Raw genomic sequence first — 17,075 nt, 5'->3', positions numbered from 1 at the left:
ATCATAACAATTGAATATAAATGAAACAGAGCAATCCAAACATCATACATTGAGATAACAAACTTACATTGTTTACATATTGTATTTGTTCTTCGAGTTACACAAAAGAGACATAAGTAGAAAATTCCAAGCTACAGCTAAATAGTCCTGCATCCGCGTCCCTTGTTACCTGCTTACTAGATCCCTGAGAATACAAGTCGTTTTGAAAAGCGTCAACTAAAAAGTTGGTGAGTTCATAAGCATTTTTGTACAAAACCGTTTACACTTGATTAGAATCGTTCGTATTGTACATTCAGAAAATCCGATATTTTCTATGAAATCGTTTGAAGTCTTGCCTTGAAAATCATGGATATATGTGTGCATGCCATTACTTTTATTCATCCTTATAAGGAGTGATTTTGGAAAGTACTGCGATTTGTAAAAGCGAGTTGTGTACGTGAATAGTTCTTTTGAATAATAATAGTCAACCGTTTCCAGAAAAACCCCTTACTTTCAAAAAGAGAATATGGTTGAAAATCTTGTTCCTCTTATCGAGTAAAATTGAGTGTGCGTTCTAGTTTAACGTTATCGAAATCGTAGAAAATCGTTTTCTCCAGAAAATCCTATATTTTCTGCTATAAAATATTCGTAAGTTCTAGTTCCAACTATGTATATGTGTGGGTTAGATTATCGTTTTCAAAATCATTGACAAACGTTTTCCATAGAGTCCTACGCTTTTTAATTTGTAAAACAGCAGTATTACGACTCTATACTTGTTAGGAGAGAGAATCAACATGGCAATCATGGACATTCTACGCCATTAAAAAGGACAGTCAACGCAACAAATGCGGGCCCTCACTTATCACGTGTAGGACAGTCAACACAACGTGCCAAAAATTTATTTATGAGGTTTTCCTTACATAAATTTCTAGTTAATATAACATATTCCAGTGAGCCGTTATAACCATACTAATCTAACGGAGTGCCTGTTTTGGCGTTTCTCAGGCGCCCTCGGTTTGGAAAAGACATTTGTCACCCTAGACTGGCATGTCTAGCTGTAGCGAACAGCGGAGGTGCGGGGTGTCAACCCCGTATAGATCTATACACAAATTCCCGCTCTCCCTCCAGGAGACTCTCGCTATAACTCCTTACAGGACTTAGTCGTACACTAATATTTTTATATTTAGGTACTTTTGAGATTTGTCTGACTAGAATATTAACAACCTTTTGAGCAATCGTTAGAGATCTATTATTTGTTAGATAAATAATGAAATTCGTACTTATTGAATAGAAATATTGTTCTCGTTCCATATCGTTGATTGTGCTCGTTAACTAGGTGCTCGTGTTCGTTCCTTTTCGTTTATTGAAAAATAAGTCATTTTAGTCAAAAGAAAAAGTGTCAAGTTATAATTTGTATAAATTTATAACTGTCGGTTATGACACGCGTTTTCTGTTTTATGACATATAGAACATTACTTATGTTGTTGAAGGTTTTACGACAGCAATTTATGACATGCAAATATTTCTGTCATAAAGGCTCTATTTGTGCATTTCCTTGACGCAAACTTTTATATTGAGTATTTACAAAATACTCCCGGACAGTTTGCAAAATAGTCACAAAGTTCTCATTTTCGAAAATCACTAGAAATAGTGTCAGCTTATCAAGGTTCCTTTTTATAAGTTTTATTTCTAGACATGAAAGCATAGATAAAGGTCTTAAGTTGGACACATCCAATAGTTGGGAGGCCCTTTTTTACACAAAGTATCCTCTGTTCCTTATGAAGTTGTGAAATCTTACGTTCATGAGGATATTACTAAAATAATAATTTCATAATATTTCACACACACATACAAACATACGTATATATGCAATTATTCAAGTATTTAGGCAAGATTTGACTTGTACTCTCCCCCAAAAACATTAAAATATTGAAAAGGTGGGGTATGAAGCTCACCTTGAGATGGTTGAGGAGTTGTTTGGAGTTATGGAGTGAAGATCTCAAGCTTAAACTTTGGCTGAAATGAGGAACTTCCCTGGGAGGGATGTTTTCCTAAGGATGATCATCACATATTATTATGAGCAAAATAATATGAATTCATCTTGAAATATTATAAAATATTAGATGAGTGGAGGAATTTACCTTAAAATGTCCCAGGAAGAAGTTGAGAAATTTCCTTTCAACAAGATTCCCAGTTCTTGCTTGAAGATGAGTTTTTGAGAGAAAATGGGAAAAGTGAGGGAGAAGGTAAAGTCTAAACTCCTTACTAACGTTGCTTTGAGGATGAAAAAGGGAGGATTTGATGGTCCATGCATTGTTATTTGGTGGGTAAAGCATGGGATACTGTGATTTGAATGGGAAATGAGAATTTCATCAAATCACAAGGTCAACCTCTTTGTCCTTATCTTGATTTAGGATAAGATCTTCCTAAATCCCAAACATTTATTTATTTTTTTTGTAAATATGCTTAAAATAATTAATTTTAGCATAAAATAGGGGTTTTAGGGGTCTCAGTTAAGAAAAACACGATTTTGGTGTGATTCTCAGCCTCAAAATACCATAAAATGGTGAAATGGTTCGGAAAAGGCAAAAATCCGAAGCTTAGAGGTGAATTCCGGAGGCATTATGTGAATTCCGAAGCTGTATTACAATTTCCGGAGGTGCTGGGCGAATTCCGAAGCTCTTCTCCAAATTCCGGAGTCACAGCCAAGTTCCGAAGCCCATGCGAAGTCTGGTGTCCGGACCGAAGATGCGAAGTTGGCTAAGGATTTCGAAGGAGTCTTAGGCGAGGTCATCCGAAGCTTGCACCTTCCGGAGCTTACTCCTACCGGAGTCAAATCTTCCGGAGCAATAAGGAGGTCCGAAGCAGGGGTGTTCCGAAGGTGAGAACCTTCTCGGTTCCGTAGAAGGTGTCCGGACTAAGAGGGTTCCGGACCAAGAGGGTTCCGGAGTAAGAGGGTTCAGGAGCAAGAGGTTCAGGACCAAAAGGATTCCGGACCAAGAGGGTTCCGGACCAAGAGGCTCAGGACCAAAAGGATTCCGAACCAAGAGGGTTCCGGACCAAGAGGTTCAGGAGCAAGAGGTTCAGGACCAAAAGGATTCCGGACCAAGAGGGTTCATGAGCAAGAGGTTCAGGAGCAAGAGGTTCAGAACCAAAAGGATTCCGGACCAAGAGGGTCATTTTGGGTTTCCTCTTCCGGTTTGAGCTGTTTTCGACTAAGGAAGGTGCTTAGAGAGACTTGGGAGAGATTCCACATACTTAGAGAGATTTGGGAGAGATTTCATATTCTTGGAGAGATTTGGGAGAGATTTCACATACTTGGAGAGATTTCACATATGGGAGAGATTTCACATACTTGGAGAGATTTGGGAGAGATTTCACATACTTGGAGAGAATTGGGAGAGATTTCACATACTTGGAGAGATTTCACATATAGGAGAGATTTCACATACTTGGAGAGATTTGGGAGAGATTTCACATATTTGGAGAGATTTGGAAGAGATTTCACATACTTAGAGAGATTTGGGAGAGATTTCATATACTTGGAGAGTTTTCATTCTAACACTTCATGGCTCATTAGGAACTCATGTTGTACACTTAGAAGTGTTAGCACAAGTCTCACAATAGTACTTCCTTACTTGAGGACGGAATTTCGTAGCCAAAAAGACTAGTTGTGACATCATCCCCCCGTTAGAAGGAATTTCATCACGAAATTCTTTCGAAAGGTAGGGTCATGAATATGGGAATAGGTGAGGGTACCTTTGAGTTATTTGATTCTTGCGTTCCCAAGTGAATATCGGCTTGCGCCTAGCGTTCTCTCGAACCTTCACAATCGGGATGCGACTTTGTTTTGTTTTTTTAACTTTCCGGTTCATTGACTTGATATGCTGATCAATGATTAGTAGGTTCTAGTTCCCTTTTGGTCTTGTTTAATGGAACCGGGAGGGTTGTCCGATAGACACTTTCTAGGTTCGATACATGGAATACAGGGTGTGCGTTACTAAACTCGGAGGGTAATTGGAGTTTGTAGGCTACAGGGCCGATCCGTGCGAGGATTTCGAAGGGTCTGGTGCATCGGGAGTTTAGTTAACTTTTCCATTTGAATTGAGTCACTCTTCCTCGAGGGGAGTTCTTAAATAATACCCTGATCCCTACTTGGGATTTCAAGGTTTTAAGATGTTATCTTCATAGTTCCTTTGTCGGTGTTACGATGTTTGAGGTCGTGTTTGGGTTTGGACTATCCTTTTCGTGGTGTCTGGAATAATCTCGGGTCTAGTGAGTATGCTATTGGGCGTTTGTCATCTTGTCGGTTGAGTATCTTCCACCTCAGCCCAACAGAGGATGATCTACACCTCTGGCCACATAGGGCCCTAAGGGGTGCAACTCCTATGGTCGAGTGGTAGTTGTTGTTATATGAATACTCGATTAGAAGCAAGTGGGTATCCCAAACTTTGTCAATGTCCATTACACATGTTTCTCATTCGGGATGCGGATTCTTGTTTACCTTGATCTCGATAGGTGGAATTTCTAGAGCTTTGGTGGTCTGACACTTATGAGCGTTGAGCACATGGAGGGTGAAATGTCTGAAACTAGGTTCTTAGGTCAATCGGAGGCTATGGGTTATCGGGCCCTTTTCTTGGCGAGGCCCTTTTGAATTGTCTTTTAGGGATCCGGATCCTGGTGTCCTAGAAGTAGAGTTTTCTGGGCCTTAAGAGTCGATACTATGGTTACTAAGATTGAGTTTGGGTGATGTAGTTGACCTTGTTAGTCTTAGATTATCTTGGGAGTTTTCTCCCTAGGGTTTTTCCAACCTAATGGTAGGTCGGCCTCTGCCAGTTCCTTGCTGGTGGTTGAGCGAACCTCCGATTCGGGGTAGGGAGTATCGATCCTTGAGGAGAGGTTTGTTTGGCTTACTCGTAGTCAGTGGTGCTTATGGTAATTTTGTATTTCTCCCTTATGAGTTAGACAGGTGCTTCCTGTGGTTAGGGACTGGGTTTGATGTTTCCCTTATCTATTATGTCGTTCTTGCGATCAGACACTATCTGTTCTTGTGACTGTGCTAAGTGGTATCGGGTGTTTGGTTATTGGGGTGGTTCCAGGAGTCGGGGTGGTTCTATTTTCGCTTAGCACTTGGTTGAGGTTTCCAAGAGGTTTTGGGAACCTTTGGAGGAAGGTTGGAATCCTTTCGGATGCCCTTGATGCCCTTTGTTTCTTGGTTTTTAATCTTGATTGGGGCTAGGGAAAGTGTGTGATAATTCTTACACCAGGACTTAGGTGTCTGGTTGCTAGGGATTTGTCGTTACCGGCTGAAACAGTTTCGTCACCCGGTGGAGTAGGACGAAAGTCTATTTGTAGTGCTCGGGGTTTGTAAGGTGAGGATCAAGCCTGTCCATGCCAATTGATGGCATTGGACTTCTTGTTGTCACGTCAATTCGAGGAGCACTGGTTGCTAGGAATGACAGGGTGTTCTATGTTCATGTTCTTATCGTTGCTAGTTTCGTTTTCTTTGTTACCATTGGGTCTATCTCGTTTCTTCTTGTTAGGTGTTCTAGCGACACGAGGGTGCTGCTATAAGGCAAGGGAATTCGTAATCCAAATTCTGCCAGGTCCTTCCGTTATAGACGGATGTGACCTAACCGTACATAGTTAAGATCTTAGGATCTTTAGAGATGGTTGACTCGGGTTCTGTCCTAATCGCTATTCAGCCCAGGGGCAGAAAGTAAGGTGGAATCGCACGTTCTTATTTTGCAGAATCCTAATCATAGGTAGTACTAACGTTCATATGGGACCATCATGGTCCATTCGTAAGGATCCTTAGCTTCTCGTAATTTACAGGATTTTCTCTAACGAGACAATAGTCGTCAACTCCTGTCTAGGTGTTGACTCATTCGTTAGTCATCTCCGTTGGACAATCTCTCTTGAGATGTCCTGTTGCACCGCACTTGTGGCAAACTGAACTTACTTATGGGTTGCGGGTTGGAGTGACGTATGGGGCTGGGGCCCTACAGTAGCGGGAGGTGTGCCCCATCTTGTTGCACCTCTTGCAACAAAATGTCTGGAAGGCTCCCCAATGATGGTATTTGCACTTGTTGCAGGGTGGATTGTTCCCAAGGTATGATTGTCTCGATGTGGGAGGAGTAGGGTTAGTGGGGGTAGGGACTGATCCCACTTGTTGTCTGTTAGTAGGCCTCTGAGTCGAACTGCCTACTTTCTTGTTCCCGAATTTTCGTTTCTTGAGCTTGGGTTTAGGTTTTAGGGTGCATTGGCGAGTTGTTTTTCGTTGGTTTTCCTGGTTACTGTTAAGATTGAATTTACCGGTACTGTTTCTATTTTCGTTCGTGCTATTGGCATTGAAGTATGCCATGACAGCTGCCACGACAGCTGTTACAGTGGTTTGGAATGTGATGGAGTCTATTTGTAGGACCGATGCATCGTTAGGGTACTGGTTATCTCCATGGTAAGACATGACCCTGTTGCACATGAAAAGTGAGCTCGTAAGTACTCGTAGCTAGTTTCAAGTGGGTTTACTCCTATAATCTTAACGTACTGGTGCTAATTGTGTCAACCTACATCCCCATGATGCAGTTTTGGTATTGAGTGGAATCATGTATTGTCTGACGTAGAGTCCGTCAAAATAGCACATAGCTAGCACTATAGTTAATGGATTCGGTTGTATGGATTCTTGGAGTATGTACTCCTCTTGGTTTACTACTACTGGTTGCAATTAAGGGCATTATGAACCTAAGACGAGTAGTGTGGTGATCTTCTTTTGGCGCACAAAGTGCTTGGCCATTTTACTTATACTATGAATGCCCTTTTTGTGTTCCTTACGCTGCTAAGGCTGTCCTAGCCTTGATTGTTATGAATTGTGGTCTCCAAATGACCACTGCCTAGTTTTCCGGTCTTACTTGTGGGTCTCGTAGGCAATTGGAATGGTGTTCTTGTTACTTGTGGGGGGGGGGGTCGGATTTACATTCCCATATATCGAGCTTTGTTTATGGTCTCCATTACTCCATGGCAGAGGGTTGGAAACCAGGAGTCACTACGAGTTACTCGCGACCCAAACGGAGGCGATGATTGATTTGGCTATCGGAGTTTGGTGCACATCGATTGTGGATCGGGTTGTCTTTTGTGGAGGTGCGTCCTAAATTGGATAGGAGCCAATTTCTCAACTTGTTTTTGTGTGGGTATAGTTTTGTTTCTAGGTATGTCTATTCCAGGAGTACCTATATGGGGTGTTTATGTATCTGGGAAGAGAAAGGTGAAAGGGTCTCTGATCTACAATCAATTGGGTAGAGCTTTACCAAGGGTTTCCTCAGCGCTTTTATCCTTGCTGGGGTTTTAGTCGGAATTCTCCCTTTCACGATTCATCTCTACGCCATTAAAAAGGACAGTCAACGCAACAAATGCGGGCCCTCACTTATCACGTGTAGGCAAGTCAACACAACGTGCCAAAAATTTATTTATGAGGTTTTCCTTACATAAATTTCTAGTTAATATAACATATTCTAGTGAGCCGTTATAACCATACTAATCTAACGGAGTGCCTGTTTTGGCGTTTCTCAGGCGCCCTCGGTTTGGAAAAGAAATTTGTCACCCTAGACTGGCATGTCTAGCTGTAGCGAACAACGGAGGTGCGGGGTGTCAACCCCGTATAGATATATACACAAATTCCCGCTCTCCCTCCAGGAGACTCTCGCTATAACTCCTTACAGGACTTAGACGTACACTAATATTTTTATATTTAGGTACTTTTGAGATTTGTCTGACTAGAATATTAACAACCTTTTGAGCAATCGTTAGAGATCCATTATTTGTTAGATAAATAATGAAATTCGTACTTATTGAATAGAAATATCGTTCTCGTTCCATATCGTTGATTGTCCTCGTTAACTAGGTGCTCGTGTTCGTTCCTTTTCGTTATTGAAAAATAAGTCATTTTAGTCAAAAGAAAAAGTGTCAAGTTATAATTTGTATAAATTTATAACTGCCGGTTATGACACGCGTTTTCTGTTTTATGACATATAGACCATTACTTATGTTGTTGGAGGTTTTGCAACAGCAGTTTATAACATGAAAATATTTCTGTCATAAAGGTTCTATTTGTGTATTTCCTTGACGCAAACTTTTATATTGATTATTTACAAAATACTCCCTGACAGTTTGCAAAATAGTCATAAAGTTCCCATTTTCGAAAATCACTATGAATAGTGTCAGCTTATCAAGGTTCCTTTTTATAAGTTTTATTTCTAGACATGAAAGCATAGATAAAGGTCTTAAGTTTGACACATCCAATAGTTGGGAGGCCCTTTTGTACACAAAGTATCCTCTGTTCCTTATGAAGTTGTGAAATCTTACGTTCATGAGGATATTACTAAAATAATAATTTAATAATATTTCACACACACATACAAACATACGTATATATGCAATTATTCAAGTATTTAGGCAAGATTTGACTTGTATGCTCCCCCAAAAACATTAAAATATTGAAAAGGTGGGGTATGAAGCTCACCTTGAGATGGTTGAGGAGTTGTTTGGAGTTATGGAGTAAAGATCTCAAGCTTAAACTTTGGCTGAAATGAGGAACTTCCCTGGGAGGGATGTTTTCCTAAGGATGACCATCACATATTATTATGAGCAAAATAATATGGATTCATCTTGAAATATTATAAAATATTAGATGAGTGGAGGAATTTACCTTAAAATTTCCCAGGAAGAAGTTGAGAAATTTCCTTTCAGCAAGATTCCCTGTTCTTGCTTGAAGATGAGTTTTTGAGACAAAATGGGAAAAGTGAGGGAGAAGGTAAAGTCTAAACTCCTTACTGACGTTGCTTTGAGGATGAAAAAGGGAGGATCTGATGGTCCATGCATTGTTATTTGGTGGGTAAAGCATGGGATACTGTGATTTGCATGGGAAATGAGAATTTCATCAAATCACAAGGTCAACCTCTTTGTCCTTATCTTGATTTAGGATAAGATCTTCCTAAATCCCAAACATTTATTTATTTATTTTGTAAATATGCTTAAAATAATTAATTTTAGCATAAAATAGGGTTTTAGGGGTCTCAGTTAAGAAAAACACGAGTTTGGTGTGATTCCCGACCTCAAAATACCTTAAAATGGTGAAATGGTCCGGAAATGGCAAAAATCCGAAGCTTAGAGGTGAATTCCGGAGGCATTATGTGAATTCCGAAGCTGTATTACAATTTCTGGAGGTGTTGGGTGAGTTCCGAAGCTCTTCTCCAAATTCCGGAGTCACAGCCAAGTTCCGAAGCCCATGCGAAGTCTGGTGTCCGGACCGAAGATGCGAAGTTGGCTAAGGATTCCGAAGGAGTCTTAGGCGAGGTCATCCGAAGCTTGCACCTTCCGGAGCTTACTCCTTCCGGAGTCAAATCTTCCAGAGCAATAAGGAGGTCCGAAGCAGGGGTGTTCCGAAGGTGAGAACCTTCTCGGTTCCTTAGAATGTGTCCGGACTAAGAGGGTTCCGGACCAAGAGGGTGCCGGATCAAGAGGGTTCAGGAGCAAGAGGTTCAGGACCAAAAGGATTTCAGACCAAGAGGGTTCCAGACCAAGAGGTTCAGAAGCAAGAGGTTCAGGACCAAAAGGATTCCGGACCAAGAGGGTTCCGGACCAAGAGGTTCAGAACCAAAAGGATTCCAGACCAAGAGGGTTCCGGACCAAGAGGTTCAGGAGCAAGAGGTTCAGGAGCAAGAGGTTCAGAAGCAAGAGGTTCAGAACCAAAAGGATTCCGGACCAAGAGGGTGCTTTTGGGTTTCCTCTTCCGGTTTTGAGCTGTCTTCGACTAAGGAAGGTGCTTAGAGAGATTTGGGAGAGATTCCACATACTTAGAGAGATTTGGGAGATATTTCATATTCTTGGAGAGATTTGGGAGAGATTTCACATACTTAGAGAGATTTCACATACTTGGAGAGAATTGGGAGAGATTTCACATACTTGGAGAGATTTCACATATGGGTGAGATTTCACATACTTGGAGAGATTTGGGAGAGATTTCACATACTTGGAGAGATTTGGAAGAGATTTCACATACTAGGAGAGATTTGGGAGAGATTTCATATACTTGGAGAGTTTTCATTCTAACACTTCATGGCTCATTAGGAACTCATATTGTACACTTAGAAGTGTTAGCACAAGTTTCACAATAGTACTTGCTTACTTGAGGACGGAATTTCCTAGCCAAAAAGGCTAGTTGTGACAGAAAGGATCGGGTAGCCCACGAATCAAACAATACCAAAAAAGAGATACCGTTCACAAAGAACGATCCTAAAATGAAATACATAAACATAAACAAGCAATTCAATATAAATAAAGAGATAAGGAGAAGATACATACCCGTCACAACATCGGGAGATGCATGCGTCTCCTCTGTCGTCAGCTGGAAAGCCCTGCTCTTCACCGCAGGCACATCTGCCTGGCCCTGGAGGCCGTCGGTAATCTGAAGAGTCGCAGGAGCGGGCGTTGACATCGATCCTGCTACAGGAAAACTTGGACACTGGGCCTTCTTGTGGCCCCTCTGATTGCAATGGAATCAAATTAGATCTGATCCCTAGGTGGTGGTAGTAATACAATCCCTGCTATAACGACCCGTCTGACTGCACTTGAAGCAACCAGAACCACCACTCTTGCACGGTCCCTCGTGCGCCCTGCCGCACTTGCCACAATAGCTACAGCCCTGATGTACCCTTGATCTAGAATCTGATACCTTGGGCCTCTTGCCCGAACTCATTGATGTCTGAACCTCATTTGACTTCCTCTTCATCTCCAGGTCAATCTCCCTCTCCCTAGCCCGAACGATCATATCCTCCAGCGTCTTGCAGCTGGATCGGTTCACAAACTACCTAATGTCGCTCCTCAGCGTCTCATGATATGGGGCCTTCTTCATCTCCTCGTCCGCCACATACTACAGAACCAGAAGTGCCCTCTCCATGAACATCGCGGTGATCTCATCCACCGTCTCAGTAGTCTGGCGGAGATGCTGGAACTCTCGCGCCAACTGCTGCACCTTAATAACCGGTGAAAACTCAGCTCGGAACCGAGTCGAGAACTCATCCCAGGTCATCCCATCAACAACATCATCACCCACAGCACGACCAACCTCCTCCCACCAGTCTCGTGCCCTGTCCTTCAAAAGGCCGGAAGCTAGTCTGATCTTGTCCCCCTCGGAACAACGACCGGTACGGAAAGTGTTAGTGACATCCGCTAACCACCGCCTACTCGCAATGGGGTCCTTCACCCCATGATAATCCGGATCCCTACATGCCCGAAACTCCCTGAAAGTCAAAGATCGTGCTCCTAGTAACGCCTCATCTCAGAACGAAACGAGCTCAACATCTCATCCAAAACCTCCATGATACCCTCCTTGACCGAGCCGAAGATCACATGAGTCTGATCAAGAATGCATCGAGTAATCTTTGACGAGAGAAACTCCCTAGTCTGCTCATCGAGCTGCCCAAGTCCAGATCCAGAGCCTGAACCCTCACCGACACCAGAACTGCCAACCAGTCTGCCCAGCAATACCACCATACTGAAAATAAACCATATAAACCATCAGAACACACACATCGAAATACATATCGGGGGAAATCACAACTCTATAAGCTCCCTGGTTTTATCGCAGCTCTCCTTGAATCGAGTACGGATCCTCTGCTTTCAGTAGTATGGGCCCATACTACCTTCCACACTCCTCAAGAATTTCCCTTACTCAACCAGGTTACTCTAAATCCATATAACCTTCCCTCACAGATAGGGCTCCCAACACTAAATATCATCCAAGGTTTTCCTAGGGCAAACTCCATACCACTCTCCGCCATCAGCTGCAGAAGAAACTCCCACTAAATTCCTCTAACCAGCTCACGAATACCATTACATATCACTAAAACTAGATAATTCTTCGAATGAAAGGTCTCACACTATAACGGTTGGACTCAAACAAGAGCTGTGCAATAGAGTTAAAACCTAACCCTCTAAAATTATTTAGTTCCCATAATATGTAACTTATCATATTCTCTTAGTAGTTAGCTGAAGCTAGTTAGAACTCCTAAAAGCACAAATCTAGCAGCATTCGAGCATCAAGTATCAAAACCAAGCATAACCTAATCAGGCCATCCTATCACTGATTGATCAGTACTAGCACGCAAATCTACCAGCTCATATAATAGGCATACAAAGGCATCTCTCCTAGCATTCTATCATGCAAAACTGAGCAGATCCTTAGCCTTAACTAGCATGCGATTCATAGATTCATAGATCAAAGCATATCAAATTATATGTATGGGTAATTTGGGAAAACTTACTTGAACTCGGCTGATTGCATGCATCACACCCTTTCTAATTTTAGGAAAAACTTTTTTTAAAATATGTTTCTTTTGAAAAAACTTTACCAAATCCTAAAAGCACAAAGTAAGCAGCATTCGAGCATCAAGTATCGAAACCAAGCATAACCTAATCAGGCCATCCTATCACTGACTGATCAGTATTAGCATGCAAATCTACCAGCTCATATAATAAGCATACAAAGGCATCTATCCTAGCATTCTATCATGCAAAACTGAGCAGATCCTTAGCCTTAACTAGCATGCGATTCATAGATTCATAGATCAAAGCATATCAAATAATATGTATGGGTAATTTGGGAAAACTTACTTAAACTCGGCAGATTGCATGCACCACACCCTTTCTTATTTTAGGAAAAAACTTTTCTTAAAATATGTTTCCTTTGAAAAAACTTTACCAAATCCTTAGTTTGAGTTCAGACACACCCGAGAGTGTGCCCAAATCCCTCAAACCAAGGCTCTGATACCAACTTGTAACATCCCAAAACATGGTCCCAAAAATTTCATTTTTAACTCTAGTAAAGACAGTATTCCAAAACATTGTTCATACAACCCAATAAAATAAGTGTGTCAAACATCATAAAAATCAGAGTGTGTCCCATAAATAGAATCCATATGGTGTATGCAATGCAGTCATCCCGAGCCCTTCCCCTTGGAACTGGAAGTATCTGAAACATAAATTGAAAACCGTAAGCACAAAGTTTAGTGAGTTCCCCAAACTACCCCATGACATACATAAATAATCACATATTGGGCCCCCGCCCGACATCGGGCCTCGCCCGACATCGATCCCTGCTCGGTTTACACCTCAAAGAGACCGCAACAAGTGGAGAGATTCTGGATCTATGACCTTCCTTCCAAGCTAAGCACCTTAAATCTTAAAGCTTCCCTTAGAAATAAGCAAAATAACCACAATAATCCACTCAAGGTTCAAGAACACCACCAAGAAAGCTTATAGGACGAATTAGGGTTTTAGTGGCAATGGAGGCTGGTAAGGAGACCAGCCCTTGGGGACTTAAGGAGATTATATAGGGTGCAACACCCTGAAATTAGGGTTTCCTTCCCAGCCGACAACACACCGTGTTGAGACACCACAACCCGCCGTGTTGAGACACCACAACCCGCCGTGTTGGCTCATTAAACTCTGCGGGCCAAAACTATATCATCACGCCGTGTTGAGCGTTCAACACGTCGTGTTCAAAGATAATTCATGAACAAAATGGAATAATTTCATACATGGAATCGAGTGCTACAATAGTCATCGTTGCTAACAATATTATGACAAGGACTCTGTGCAGTATGTGTCAGTCTGGTAGAGTACATCAAATGGGCATGAAGTCTGTCACCTACAGGTTATAAACCTGCTTGTGTTGCATGGGATGACCATGAATAGTCCAGTGGTTGTCACTTGTACTCTACTAAGTGACTACATCGTTGGTACACTAGTACCATTCCTACATCATTGGCATACTAGTACCATTTCTACATCTTTGACACAGTGGTGCCATTTCTAAATTCGTGACAACATATCTTTGACTACATCTTTTTCATACTATGACATCTTTACTACCCTCGTCACCCAATGTTTTAATTTTATAAAATACATATACGGTACAAATCATATAATTTATCTTTGTAATATTTCATCTAACACATAACATCTTTGCACATAAGCACATATAACATTCAATTATCTAAATAATTTGTTATCTATGTGTAAGGTGAAAGTAACTATGCACTCACCTGACTTAGGTGGCTTACTGGAGAATTTGGCAGCGCTCCGCCAAACTCCTTGATTTTTCTTTTGACGTGACCTAGATAGGAATGTCACTAAGTCTTAGTCTAATTATTTCTTGACGATAATGGTATCCTAGATTCCTCACTAATCCCAATGAATACTGAGAGTTCTATCAAATACGGATCAACCATCCAGTACATTTGGGATGCAGGATCATTTCAGCATAATAGATTTATTGAAATCCCACAACCAAGCCAACATGACCATTCTAGACACATCTCCCATAAGTAGATCAATCAGTATTATGAACTGGAATCACTGATAGATCTTATTTATAGGTTCATAATAACAACTTATGACCATAAATATAAGTTACACTGAAAATACTAGAGTGTAGCTTAACTTATAGAGGTTCTTCCTGACAAAAATTAGGAAATTGCACTGCCAGAGCTTTTACTCGCTAGCTAGTACTACTTCAGGGATCGCAGAGCTTCGCTGAAGTCTAAAACTGAAAGAAAATGAGCTAGAACTGAAAGAAATAGAGAGAGAGTGTGTGTGTGTTTGGGAAGTTGTGGGAGTAAGAATGAGGCTTGACCTCCTATTTATAGCCAAATTTGGGGTGCATGGCATGAAATAGGGGTGCACGTCACGCATTTCAAGGCGACGTCTACCCAGCCATTTTGTGTCACGTGTTAGGCTCTCTGTGGTCCGCGTTTTCACCTTTTAGAAGTGCGGGCCGCGCATTTGGCGCGCGACGCAAAATGCAGATTTTGTAAATCCCGTAACTTCTTCATACAAACTCCGTTTTTGACGTTCTTTATATCCCCGGAAAGCTCTCGACAACATCTAAAACTTTCCTTTAGACTCCATCAGCTAATTTTGAATTTATTTTATGTCCCTGTTTTTTATATGATTAAATGATTTTGATAAAATCATACTCTCTCGTACGGACTCCGTTTTTGGCATTCTTTTTTCTCAAAATTCATATCTTAAAGAGTACTACGATTTTCCTTTTGGTGATTTTAGCTAAAAGTCAATCATTATCTTTATAGATTTTTTACGTCACACATTTCTTGTGCGCGTCTGACTTTTATATCTTTATAAACATCATATATAATTCATACGGAGTCGGATTTGTATGAAATTTATATTTTCCGGATCAGGACGACGTGTAATTTATATATATATATATATATATATATATATATATATATATATATATATATATATATATATATGTGTGTGTGTGTGTGTGTGTGTGTGTGTGTTTGTGCACCTATTTTTACGATTTATGGACGATTCGGTTTATTTTTCCTATTTTTCTTAATACGAAACTTACATTATATCTTAAATGCCTAGCCCGATTTTGCAGGAGTTACATGTTTGGCCAATCCGGTGCGGGAAATATTTGTGGGAAGGGGCATTAGATTGAATTTGTTGAGTTGATCGATTTTGTTCTTGATGTTGTTCGTAAGGAGGCTGAGAATTGTGATTTATTACAAGGTATAGATAAAATTCATCAATATCACAATCTTAATCATCTACGAACATCATAATTTCAATTTCATATGTTGTAGTAATCTGATTTGTGATCTTATACATGTATTTTGTTAATGGGGTTCTTTGTGTTGGTGTCTGATAGGGTTTCAGGTTTGTCATTCACTTGGAGGAGGAACAAGGTTTGGAATGAGGACACTGTTGATTTCAAATATAAGAGAGGAATACCCAGATAGAATGATGCTTACATTTTCTGATTTTCCATCACCAAAAGCTCAGATATCGTTGTTGAGTCGTACAACGCTACACTCTCTGGGCATGAGTTAGTTGGAAATGTTGATGAACGTATATGGTTCTTGAGAATGAAGCCCTTTATAACAATTGTTTCATGACCCTAAAGCTCACCACTCCAATTTGTGAGTACTCTTGTCTTTAAATAATCTCAAATTTAAAGATCAATTACTTATTTATTATAACGTCATACTTTTTTTCTTTATCCTACGTAGTTTTAGTTTTTCTTGTTATGGAACTGTGCTTTGTACATTCTACCCAATTATTGCATTATACTTCTATTTCAACTATATAAGTAAAAATTATTTTGTATTGTGAATATAACTGAAATAAATGGGCAGCTTTTTCAAAGTACAATGTTGTAATAGGAAAAAATGAAAGTACATTACTAAAATAGTTGAAAGCGTGTCACCTTTTTCTGGTATTTAACACTAAAATGATCTATACGCAAAAAATAGCAACGTACTTTCAATTTTTTTAGTAGCAACATCAAACTTTTTGTTCTTTGTATTACATCATTTTAGTTTCAATATTAATCATATTTAGGCATTGTAATTTATAAAAATCTTCCTGATTAAAATAGTAAAAATTGTTTTCTATCTTTCGATGTCATTGGTAATACATGTAGAGGCTGCAAAAACTTTAGACTCCCTATTGAAGTTAAGCCAAGCATGTTGTCATCCTCAAATAGAAAGTTCATGCTGCAACAGTCTCCTCCAAATATAGAAACACCTCCATCCCATGTTTGTGAAGTAAGGATACGATTATGATAGGATGAGGGTAGTTGTGTCTTTTTTTGTTGAAAAGTCTATCCAATTATAAGAATATCATATTTAGTTTTTTTTAAAGTCCAGTGTCTGAATAAAAACTTTGAAGGTATAATGTTATAATTTGATCATTTTATTGAACTATGTCGATTTGATACGAAAGAAATTGAAGTACAATATTCTGTTCAGAAAGTCCAACTCTTTGAAGGTATAATGTTATAATTTGATCATTTTATTGAACTATGTCGATTTGATACGAAAGAAATTGAAGTACAATATTCTGTTCAGAAAGTCCAACTCGAATGCATCTTAAAAGAACAAGACAAAATTGCAAAAATGGTCCCTGTGGTTGGCAAAATTCTGTGGTTTTGGTTCAAAAAAGTTTGGTGGTGCATCAGCGATCCAATTCTGAATACTTTGTGTGGTTTTGGTCCCTATGGTTTGCAA

Source organism: Lactuca virosa, chromosome 8, assembly GCF_052849685.1.
Source record: "Lactuca virosa cultivar CGN04683 chromosome 8, Lactuca_virosa_CGN04683_v6, whole genome shotgun sequence".
Taxonomy (NCBI): domain Eukaryota; kingdom Viridiplantae; phylum Streptophyta; class Magnoliopsida; order Asterales; family Asteraceae; genus Lactuca; species Lactuca virosa.
The sequence above is the reverse complement of the archived record's forward strand: the minus strand, read 5'-3'. Positions refer to the sequence as shown.